Source organism: Heteronotia binoei, chromosome 3 (genome assembly GCF_032191835.1).
Source record: "Heteronotia binoei isolate CCM8104 ecotype False Entrance Well chromosome 3, APGP_CSIRO_Hbin_v1, whole genome shotgun sequence".
In the NCBI taxonomy this organism is placed as follows: domain Eukaryota; kingdom Metazoa; phylum Chordata; class Lepidosauria; order Squamata; family Gekkonidae; genus Heteronotia; species Heteronotia binoei.
This window is the reverse complement of record NC_083225.1, coordinates 128061219-128071102: the sequence shown is the minus strand read 5'-3', so window position 1 is coordinate 128071102 and position 9884 is coordinate 128061219.

Genomic DNA, 9884 nt, shown 5'->3' with positions numbered 1-9884 from the left:
GCACCAACACAACATTCCCAATTATGGTCATGGGGGCCTTGGGCTATAATCTGGGGATGGTGCCCTCTGAAGGGGGGCAGGTTTCTACACCGGTGGAGCAAAGGGGGCAATGGGTTTTACCTGCTCAGCCTTGCCATGAGTGGGCTGCAGGAAGCAGTTCGATGAGCGGCGCTCAGAGCACTGCAGCTGGGTGGTGCCAGCTGCCAGTAGTTTCTACAGGGGCGGTCACAGCCCAGGGCATGGCCGCACCATCTGTATCAGCGGGAGTTCTTCCATGGGGCGGGCATATGGCCATGGCTCAGCTGATGGGGTGGCTGAGGGGGCAGTGGAATGCTTGGGATTACCCTCCGAATCCATATGGGTCTGTCCCTTTTTTGGCGATCCCTTTTGGGGATACCGCGCTCCCATTTGGGGATACCGCGCTCCCATTTGACCCCCACAACGTGGGGAAAAAAATTAAGAGGTGAGTATGTTGATGTATTCAGCCTCCTTTACAGGGAATTGGAGAAGAAAAGTAAGGATGAAATGGATGAGAAGGAAAAGGAGAAGCTACGGCGCACCTGGGCCAATTGGCTACCAGGTTTTTTAATATATGCAAGAGTTATTGCTAGGGTGCAGCTGTGTAGGGCAGCCCCACTTTTTCAATACTGCGATATCATATATAGAGCTTACTTGGATTTTGCAGGGGCTGCCTGGTTACAGTATGATGAAACGTTTAGGATGAGGGCGGCGATTAATCCTACCTTACCTTGGGGCCAAATTAACCAGCAGTTGTGTCTGCAGCTGATGGCCCCTGCAAAACCCAATTTAGGGGATAGGACTGACAGTGGTCACTTGGTGCACAATCAATCGGGAGTCGCAGTTGCCCTCTCACCAGTGGGCCAGCCGGTTCAACCCCGGTTGCTGTGTTGGGAATTCAGTTCCCAGGGAGTTTGTTCCCGCAAGGCTTGCAAATTTAAGCACGAGTGCCCATTATGCGGCAGGCCCCACGCATTCTCGGCATGCAGCAAATCAAAGCAGAAAGGGGGGGCTAAGCGTCCCGGGGGCGGGGACAACGCTCAGACGCCTGGAAAAGGGTCTCAGTCCCATTCGGCTGAAAGTGCTTAAGCATGTCCTGGAGGGTTATCCCAGGGAGATGGACAGGGTTTACTTATGGGAAGGGTTTTCGTCAGGGTTCAGGATTCCATTTCAAGGACCTAGGGCTCCTTGTCGTGCATCCAATCTCCGTTCTGTTGTAGGGCTCAAACATGTCGTTGGGGCAAAAATAGCAAAGGAATGTTCTGAGGGGCGGGTCATCGGTCCTTTTGACAATCCCCCAGTTCCATGTTTATGTGTTTCCCCTCTTGGTGTGGTGCCTAAGAAGGCTCCCAGTGAATATAGGCTTATTCATCATCTTTCTTATCCAAGTGGTGGATCGGTGAATGATGGAATTCCCGACCACCTATGTTCAGTTAGATACACTTCTTTTGACCAAGTGGTCAAAGTGGTGCGGGGGTGTAAGCCGGGTGTGGAAATGGCAAAATGCGACATTAAGTTGGCATTTCACCTTTTACCTGTTCACCCCGAAGATTTTGAGTTGTTAGGGTTTCAGTTCGAGGAGAAATGTTACATGCATAGAGCCCTACCCATGGGATGCTCCATATCCTGCGCTGCTTTTGAGAAATTTAGTTCCTTTTTGGAGTGGCTGCTAATGTCAAGGTCGGGACATAAGGAAATCATTCATTACCTGGACGATTTTTTGTTTGTGGGTAGGGCCGGGTCCGGGCATTGCGCCCAGCTGCTCAGATTGTTTACAGAGCTGGCAGACGAGCTTGGCATTCCTTTGGCGCATGAAAAAACCGAAGGGCCGGCTTCATGTTTGACCTTTTTGGGCATCGAGCTGGACACCGTTCGGCAGGCGTCGCGGTTGCCGGAAGAAAAAGTTCAGCAGTTTAGGGAGTGGATTGCCACCGTTAAACTTAAACGCAAGGTGTCACTTAAGGAGTTACAGCAACTTGTGGGGCATCTCAATTTTGCCTGTAGAGTTGTGGCACCAAGGAGAGCATTCCTTCGGCGTTTCTGTGATGCCATGGGGTCCCTCCGGTCCCGCCATCACAGGGCGCGTATAATGGCTAGCATGCGCAGTGATTTGGAGGTATGGGAAACCTTTCTGGAGTCATTCAATGGGGTTTCCTTTTGGCATGAGGACATGAAAGTGGAGGCGGAACTCCAGATATCCTCAGATGCTGCCGGATCCCCAGTTTTGGGGTTATTTTTTGTGGGCATTGGTGTGCCGGGCAGTGGCCCCGGGACTGGCAGGACAGTGGGCTTTGCCGAAATTTAACATTTTTGGAGTTTTTTTCCTATTGTGGTGGCAGTATGGCTCTGGGGGGAACAACTGGCTAATAAAGTTGTGCATTTTTGGTGTGACACCTTGTCGGTTGTGCACGTCATTAATGCATTAACATCTAAGTCACTTCCGGTTATGAATCTGGTAAGGGCTTTTACCTTGCGCTGCCTCCAATTAAATGTGCTGTTTTTGGCGAAGCACGTGCCTGGTGTTTGTAACGGTGTGGCAGACGCACTGTCTCGCTGACAGATGGAGCATTTTTGCCAGCTGGCCCTGGAGGCAGATCCTTTGCTGGAGCGGATGCCCCAGGACCTGTGGCTGCTTGGCAGGCCGAAGCTGGTAGGGAGATTATGTTAGCTTTGGCCCGGAGTACCAGAGAGGCCTATGAACGTGCAGCTCGACAGTTTAAGGAGTTTAGACATTTGACTGAATTGGGGGATAGTTGGCACATTCCATTGTTACATTTGATGCAGTTCTGTGTGCATCTCAAAGACAAGAGCTTAATGGTTAAGTCTATCCGGGGGCAGTTGGCCGCCTTAGCTTTTATTAGTAAGGTGCAGGGTTTCCCAGTAGTGATTGGGGATTTTACAATTAAAAAGATGTTGGAAGGCTGGTTGTGTGAGTGGGGGGTGCGGGTTGATACCCGGCAACCCATCTTGCCGTCCATACTTCGTGGGTTGGGTAGTGTTTGGCCTGAGGTGTGTAGCTCTAGCTATGAATTGCACTGTTTCATGCAGCGGCACTGACTGCATTTTTTGGTGCATTACGGGTATGTGAACTGGTCAAGCTGTCTAGGAATGATCAGTCCGACCGAGCGTTGCAGCATAACAACATTAAATTTGTGGGCAGAGACGTGGTGCTGAATGTACGGCGATCCAAAATGGATCAGCGGTGCAAGGGCACCAAAATCACTTTAGGGCCCTGTGAAGATGCCAGTTTGTGCCCAGTGCAAGCATTGCAGCGCTACGTGGCAGTAAGGGGGAGTGCCCAGGGTCCACTTTTTTGCCATAAGGGCAGAGGGCCCCTCACAAAGTATCAGTTTTGTGTGGTCACGGCTCGGGCTTTGGATAAGTTGGGGTTAGTTGGGTTAAAGTTTTGCACTCATTCATTTTGGATTGGGGCCGCGTCCACTGCAGCAGCAATGGGTTACGCGGGGCCGGCCATACAAAAAGTGGGCCGCTGGCGTTCAGCAGCTTTTCGCACCTACGTACGCCCATTGGTGGTTCCATGAGGGTGATTGGGGTGGCTGTCCTGTGTTACATGTTTAAAGTTCAGTTGTGTATGACTGTTTTCTCATTCCAGGTGCTGTGTCTCAGCAGGAGAGGCTGCAGATACTCATCTGCGGGCACAGCTTTATTTTTGGGCGGCCCATTATGTAAGGAGATCACCAGTCGGCAGTCAGTTGGGGCTGAGCGAGCGGGCCATAGTGGAATGACAGGGGCAATGGGGATTAAGGTGGCCAGGGCTTCTGCCATTGTTGTTTTCTGGCAGGGCTGGCCCTCTGCCTCACATTCTAGTCATTCACCGGGGCGGGAATGACCTGGGGCTGATGAAGGGGAAGGCCCTTTCATTGCAGGTGGTGGCAGACCTGCGGGTCATCGTGTGGAGGTGGCCCAGAGTCCACCTGATTTGGTCCGGCATCCTACCAAGAAGAGTCTGGCGGGCCGCCTAGGACCCGGCTGGGGTTGAGCAGGCCAGACAAAAGGCCTTGGAGGGAGGTCTGGGTACCTTCCTTCCTCACCCAAGAATTAGGGTGGCTATGGGAGAGTTATATCGGCCAGATGGAGTTCATCTATCGGACGTGGGGAACCGGGCCTTCTTAAATGACATTCGGCAGGGGCTTCAGGTGGCTTTAGGCCTCCCGGTGGGACGCTAACACCTAAGCAGAGGCTTGGCATTGGCGGTGGCAGAAGGAGCAAGGGGTTTATACCTTGCAGGTGAGCACCCAGGCATCTGCACCTGTTAGTGCAGTCGATGCGTATGAGTGGCAGATGGGCTTTACGGCTCAATGCTGTTTTATGCGGATCATTGTCATGCCTCCCCCTGGACTCGCCTCCTTCTGGGTATCGGGGCAGAGTTTTGGGGGAGGGTAGTTTTCGCCTGGCTGACCTAGCATTAGCCTTAGTCTTATGGCTCGTTCTGGGGGCAGGGTGGCTTTCCCACTTTCGTTGGACTTGGCGGGGTTGGAGGACTTGTTCAACCGCAGGTTGTTCTTGCCGTGTTAGTTTTATTAATAAAGTGGCCCATTTCCTAATATTTTGTGTCAGCCTCTTTATTTCGACTGGGGGAGCAATAATTTGTAGAGTTGTCCTAGCAAATTATCTTTGTGTTGTATAATAATATTTTCCAACTCCAGCAAATCTCTTACTCTCTTTCTGTGAGAAGATCTTTCTTGTCGACAGATTAATTGAAGGTAGACTGGCCATTGTATCTTCTTGAATCTTTTGCCATTTCACCTTTTCTGTTTATCATATTGGTGTAAATTAAGAAGTTGTTGCTTTTTCTCTCATGTTTGTTGTAATATGCATGTATTGTTGAGATAATATGTAATATCATGGGGCTGATACTTTTTCTTAAAGACCCCCCAAGTCTGAATTAAACCGTCTCTGATTATGTGGTTTTTGTCTTGACTTTTATTTATTTATTCATTTTATTTGATTTATATCCTGCCCTCCCCACCAGAGCAGGCTCAGAGCGGCTCACAACACCAAATTAAAACAATCAGTTTAAAAATTGCATAACATTAATATGACAATTTAAAATTCAATAATTAAAACAATCTGGTGCTGATATCATATGTAGTTGTTTTGCTTCCAATGGCTTCAGTATTCTTACATTTTCTCCCACTATGACGGTAACTCTAGATCAGTTAAAGGCTAACCGGAAGAGTGTGGTTTTACAGGCCTTGTGGAAATGGGTGAGGTTCCACAAGGCCCTCACTTCCTCCAGTAGCTGGTTCCACCAGTAGGGGGTTGCTACCGAGAAGGCCCTCTCTCTGGCCCTCCTATTTTTTGAAGTAAATTTTTCAGTCTTCAGAAGGTGATGCAATCCACTCTCTAGCCCTGCAGCTTCTAGTTCCATTACTCTGTAATTTGGGTGACTGAACACACAATGCATATTTTTGATACATATTGTATGTATTTTATATATATCTAAAATATGAAGAATTTCTTTAATGACAATTAGAACCTTGTGTTTCCCACGATACGTTTCTCTAGCCCAATAGTCCATACGAAGACCTGGTTTTTTATTTTCTCAATTTCAATTTCAACCTTCCACAGTGGTATAGGCTTCAACAATTGAATTTCAACAACAATTATTTATATGCCACTTTTTTATCTTTACTACAGTTCCCGGATGCCAAGGAGTATATTATGACTGTGTTAATTATTTTGCCTCCTTTTCTTTTCCCTTGCTTTCTCTTTTGCATTAAATCAAGTTGTTACATCAAACAGCATTATAGTATGGACTATTGGGCTAGAGAAACACATTGTGGGACTTGAATTCTTTATTAATTTTGCCTAGTGTTGGTTTATTAGTGGTTGTTACATTGTATACCATCACTCCATAAAACTGTTTGTTTTAAGGTGATGCCTCCCTCACAAGAGAGCCTTTTGGACTGCCTTAGTGTGTTTGTTGTGAGGCAATTATTAGGAGAGGGAATTCTATGCCAACTTGACCTCTTTAACCAAAGACCAGGGGATCAGGGCTCATTTTGGGCAGGAGCTCACAGGAGCAGAGCTCTGGAAACTCTACATTTTATTGTGCTCTTTCTTATGCCTCCTAAAAAACCCTTATTCCTGGGCTCGATTGTTCAAACCACCATGAGAATTTTGCTGAACTCTGAGTGTAGATAAACTTTCTAATATTTTTCCCCACAGGAAAAAAGGGGAAATAACCAACACATATAAAGCAGAAAGCTGGAATTCTTCATCACGCCACTGTGGCCACATAGGAGAAAGCAATTTAAAACGTATGATGGGAATAAGGTTTTATTATGACAACTATAGTTTGAGAAGTGCTTTAAGGTAGATGCTGAGCTGATATAATTTAGTACACTTTCAGGTGATGTCAGAGGTGTGTGGCATATGCAAATGAATCATGCTAATGAGCTCCAGCACCTCTTTTTCTATTAAATGACCACTGCTGGGGATACAGAAATTATTTACTAATTTCTGGCTGCCAGTCTGACCAAGGCTTGGCCCAGGCTCCTGACCAGGGGATTCCAGCCTGGTGGTGGGCTTTACTATCCACTCTTGCCCATTCTGCTTTTCCCCTTGCCAGGTTGTTTGCAACCAGGGAGCCTACCTGCACATGGGTCATCTTTCCTTTTGAATTCCACTGCTGGTGTTTGATTGAGAGCCAGCAGCTCAGCATGGGGCTCCTCTCCTGTGATCTCTGCAGATTGGTGATAAGCAGGGAGTTGTACTCCTCTCCCCTTTGATTTGGCTGCCTCAGGTGCCTTTCTCCATGTGGCCATGACTTCTGGATGGGTGGTGAAGTCTGACAATGGCAAGATTCACAGTCTCCAATTATAACCTGTCAGTTGCCCTTTAAACTAAATTCATTCCTTTTCTTCTTGTTTTAGTCCAAAAAACCCATCACAGGGCACATACAGAGGATTTGTAAATATTCAGTAGAGGCACATTTTCCCTTCTTTGCCTCCAGTGTGTACAGATAGGTTCATATACAAGCAGTGCTGTAGGCTATTAAGGGGAATGTGCCTTGGATTTGTCCTTTCCATTATATTAGTTACTCATGGAGGGGTGGGACTCTTATATTCATGGGTATTCCACCTGCCGTTGGACTGGATTTCCATTTGTTATTTTACTGTCCTCTATATAGTATTGAGGATGATAAATATCACCATTTTAATTAGTGAAAGAATATATTCTTCCACAGAACTGCATCCTGGTTCAAAGTGTTTTAAATAAATATTGGTTAATGAGAGGAGTACCTAAGATCTAGAAAACTGAAAGTGAACAGACAAAGTAAATTTGCACAGTAGACATAAAATAATTAAGCTGAACTCCTCTTTTAGAATACTTAAAAATATTTTCCATTTTAAAACCTATTTTAAAAGCCCTGAAATACTATGACTATCCTGTATCATATGGAAATTGTTCCTGTTCTTCAGGATCTTTCTTTATTGATCCTGAAGCTGTGTCTTTTGTTACCACAATTTGAGAGTGGGGTGTGGAAGTGTTATTTCATAACTGCACTTGCCATTTTACATTCTTCCATGACCTAAATGTGCCAATATAGTTCATAAACCAGACCAGATGATAGTATAAGGGAAACTGGCAAAACTTTTTTTTATTTTTTTCTGAAGGGGATCTATGTATTATGGGGTTTTTTTGGTAACTAATATTTTACTGAATTTTAGAAAGTAACATCTGCAATTATACATACAGTATCATATAAGTATATAAGTACAAACAGTGAATTATTGTGAACAGGAAAAGAGAACAGTTAAATATATTGTACTGTAATCAATGTAGAATAAATCTATTAGTGAGAAGAAAATGTTGATAGTGAAAACATAATGTTTAATGCACATATTAAATTTTATAGACTAATCATAAAATAATACTATAAATACTATAACAAACTTGTGTAGGTAGGAAAATGATACTCAGTGATACAGGAGTGCTATATTAGAGTTCAAGCCATGATTAGCTCATGTGGAGAAAAGGCGATAACAGAAAGGAGAGAAAGGGTATTAGAGGAAAAGTAGTTTAAGATATTCCAGATTGTGAGGTTGTAAATCATGTGTTGTAATAGTCAATGAATGGAAACAATTTCTCTGAGAATTTTGATTGTCTTTGATGTAAGTTGGATTGTTGAATGTAGTCAATGATTTTTTTTTCCATTATAAAGGTATCCCAAACTCTGGAAAATCAGCATGAGATTGAAGGAGCTTGAAGGGATTTCCATGTAGAAGTGATCAATTCTTTTGCTGCTACCAGAAGGCTTGAGATCAAGGCTTGTCTGAAGGAAGGAACATGTGCACCTTGCTAGATACCTAGGGAAATCAGTTGTGGAGAGAAAGGAACTACGTAGCCCATGATAAGATGGATTTGATGAAGGGTTTTATGTCAGAATTTTCAATGAGAATACATTGCCCCCAGCAATGAGTGAAAGTACCCACTTCCCCACATTTTTCCAACATAGTAGAGAACATGTTTAGAAGAAATAAGAGCCAGGGTTTTTTTGGTGTAAGGTAATAGGTGAGCTAATCAGGATAATTTAGGCTGCCTTGTGCACTGTCTTTTGAGTATTGCAAAGCTAATTCTGGGTATTTGGGGTTGCCATAAAAAGGAATTCAGTCCTTGTTGCCATGATTTGATATGACCAGATGAATAGTACAAAATAAAAGCAGCCATTTAGGAAATATAAATTTGTTGGAGAATGAGGTATGAAGTTTGTCCCATTTGCTGATGTTCTGGAAAGTGCTAAAGTGATTGACTCTAACAATGTCTTTTAAAATGCAAGGAATATGAACTCCATGGTATGAGAAGGATTTTTTAGCACATTGATATTTGTTGTGCTGATGAATATGAAGCTTCTTAGTAACAGAAAGATGAATTGGAAGCAGAGAGGATTTCGATTGATGGATGCAAAGTCCCAAAATACTACTAAAGTGCTTGAGAGTTCTATTGAGGTTTTGCAATGTTAATTCTGGATTAGTCATATGTAGCAGCATGTTATCCACAAATAGGCTCAAGTTGAAAGTGTGAGGACCAAGTTCAACTCTGTGGATGTCAGGGTCATGGCATATTGCTGAAGCCAGTGGCTCTAAAGCAAGTGTGAATAGGACCCAGGATAAGGGGCCTGTCTGGTTCACCTGTGCAGCTTAATTTTTCAGATGTTATGCCATTCATCTGAAGTTGAGCAGAAGGTTCAAAATAAATAGTCTTAATAGTTCATAAGAAAGTATCACCAAAGCCCATATACTGAAAGAGTTTTACAAGATATGACATTTCAAGAGAGTCAAAGGCTTTCTCCAAATCTAAAGAAAGCAAAAGAACCTCTGTTTGTGTTTGCTTGCATGATGAAATAATGTGCAAAGCTTTATGAATATTTTCTTTTAAGTCCCACCCTGACATGAAACCCGACTGATCTGGTGAACATAGTTTGTGATGAAAGAATTTAACTTTTTGACTATGAAAGCTGTAAAAACTTATAGTCCTGATTTAATAGAAAGATTGTATGAAAAGAAGCTGGATTTGAAAGATTTTTTTCCTTGTTTTCAAATCACAATGACTGAAGTTCCAAGATGGAGGAAGGATACCATTGGAGAAGATTTCATTGCATGCTTTAGTAAGATGATGGATCAAAGATTGTGCAAACGTCTAGTTCAGCAGATCTGTTACTCTTGAGCTTCTTAATGACATCTTTGATTTCTTGAGGCTCAATTGACTTTTCCATTATTTGGTGATGATGCTTCTCAGTTCTTTTAATAAAAGTGTTAGATTTGAGGTAGTTACAGATGTCATTATCAAAAGGGTGTTTAGATGAGTAGAGAGAACAATAAAATATGCAAATATTTCAT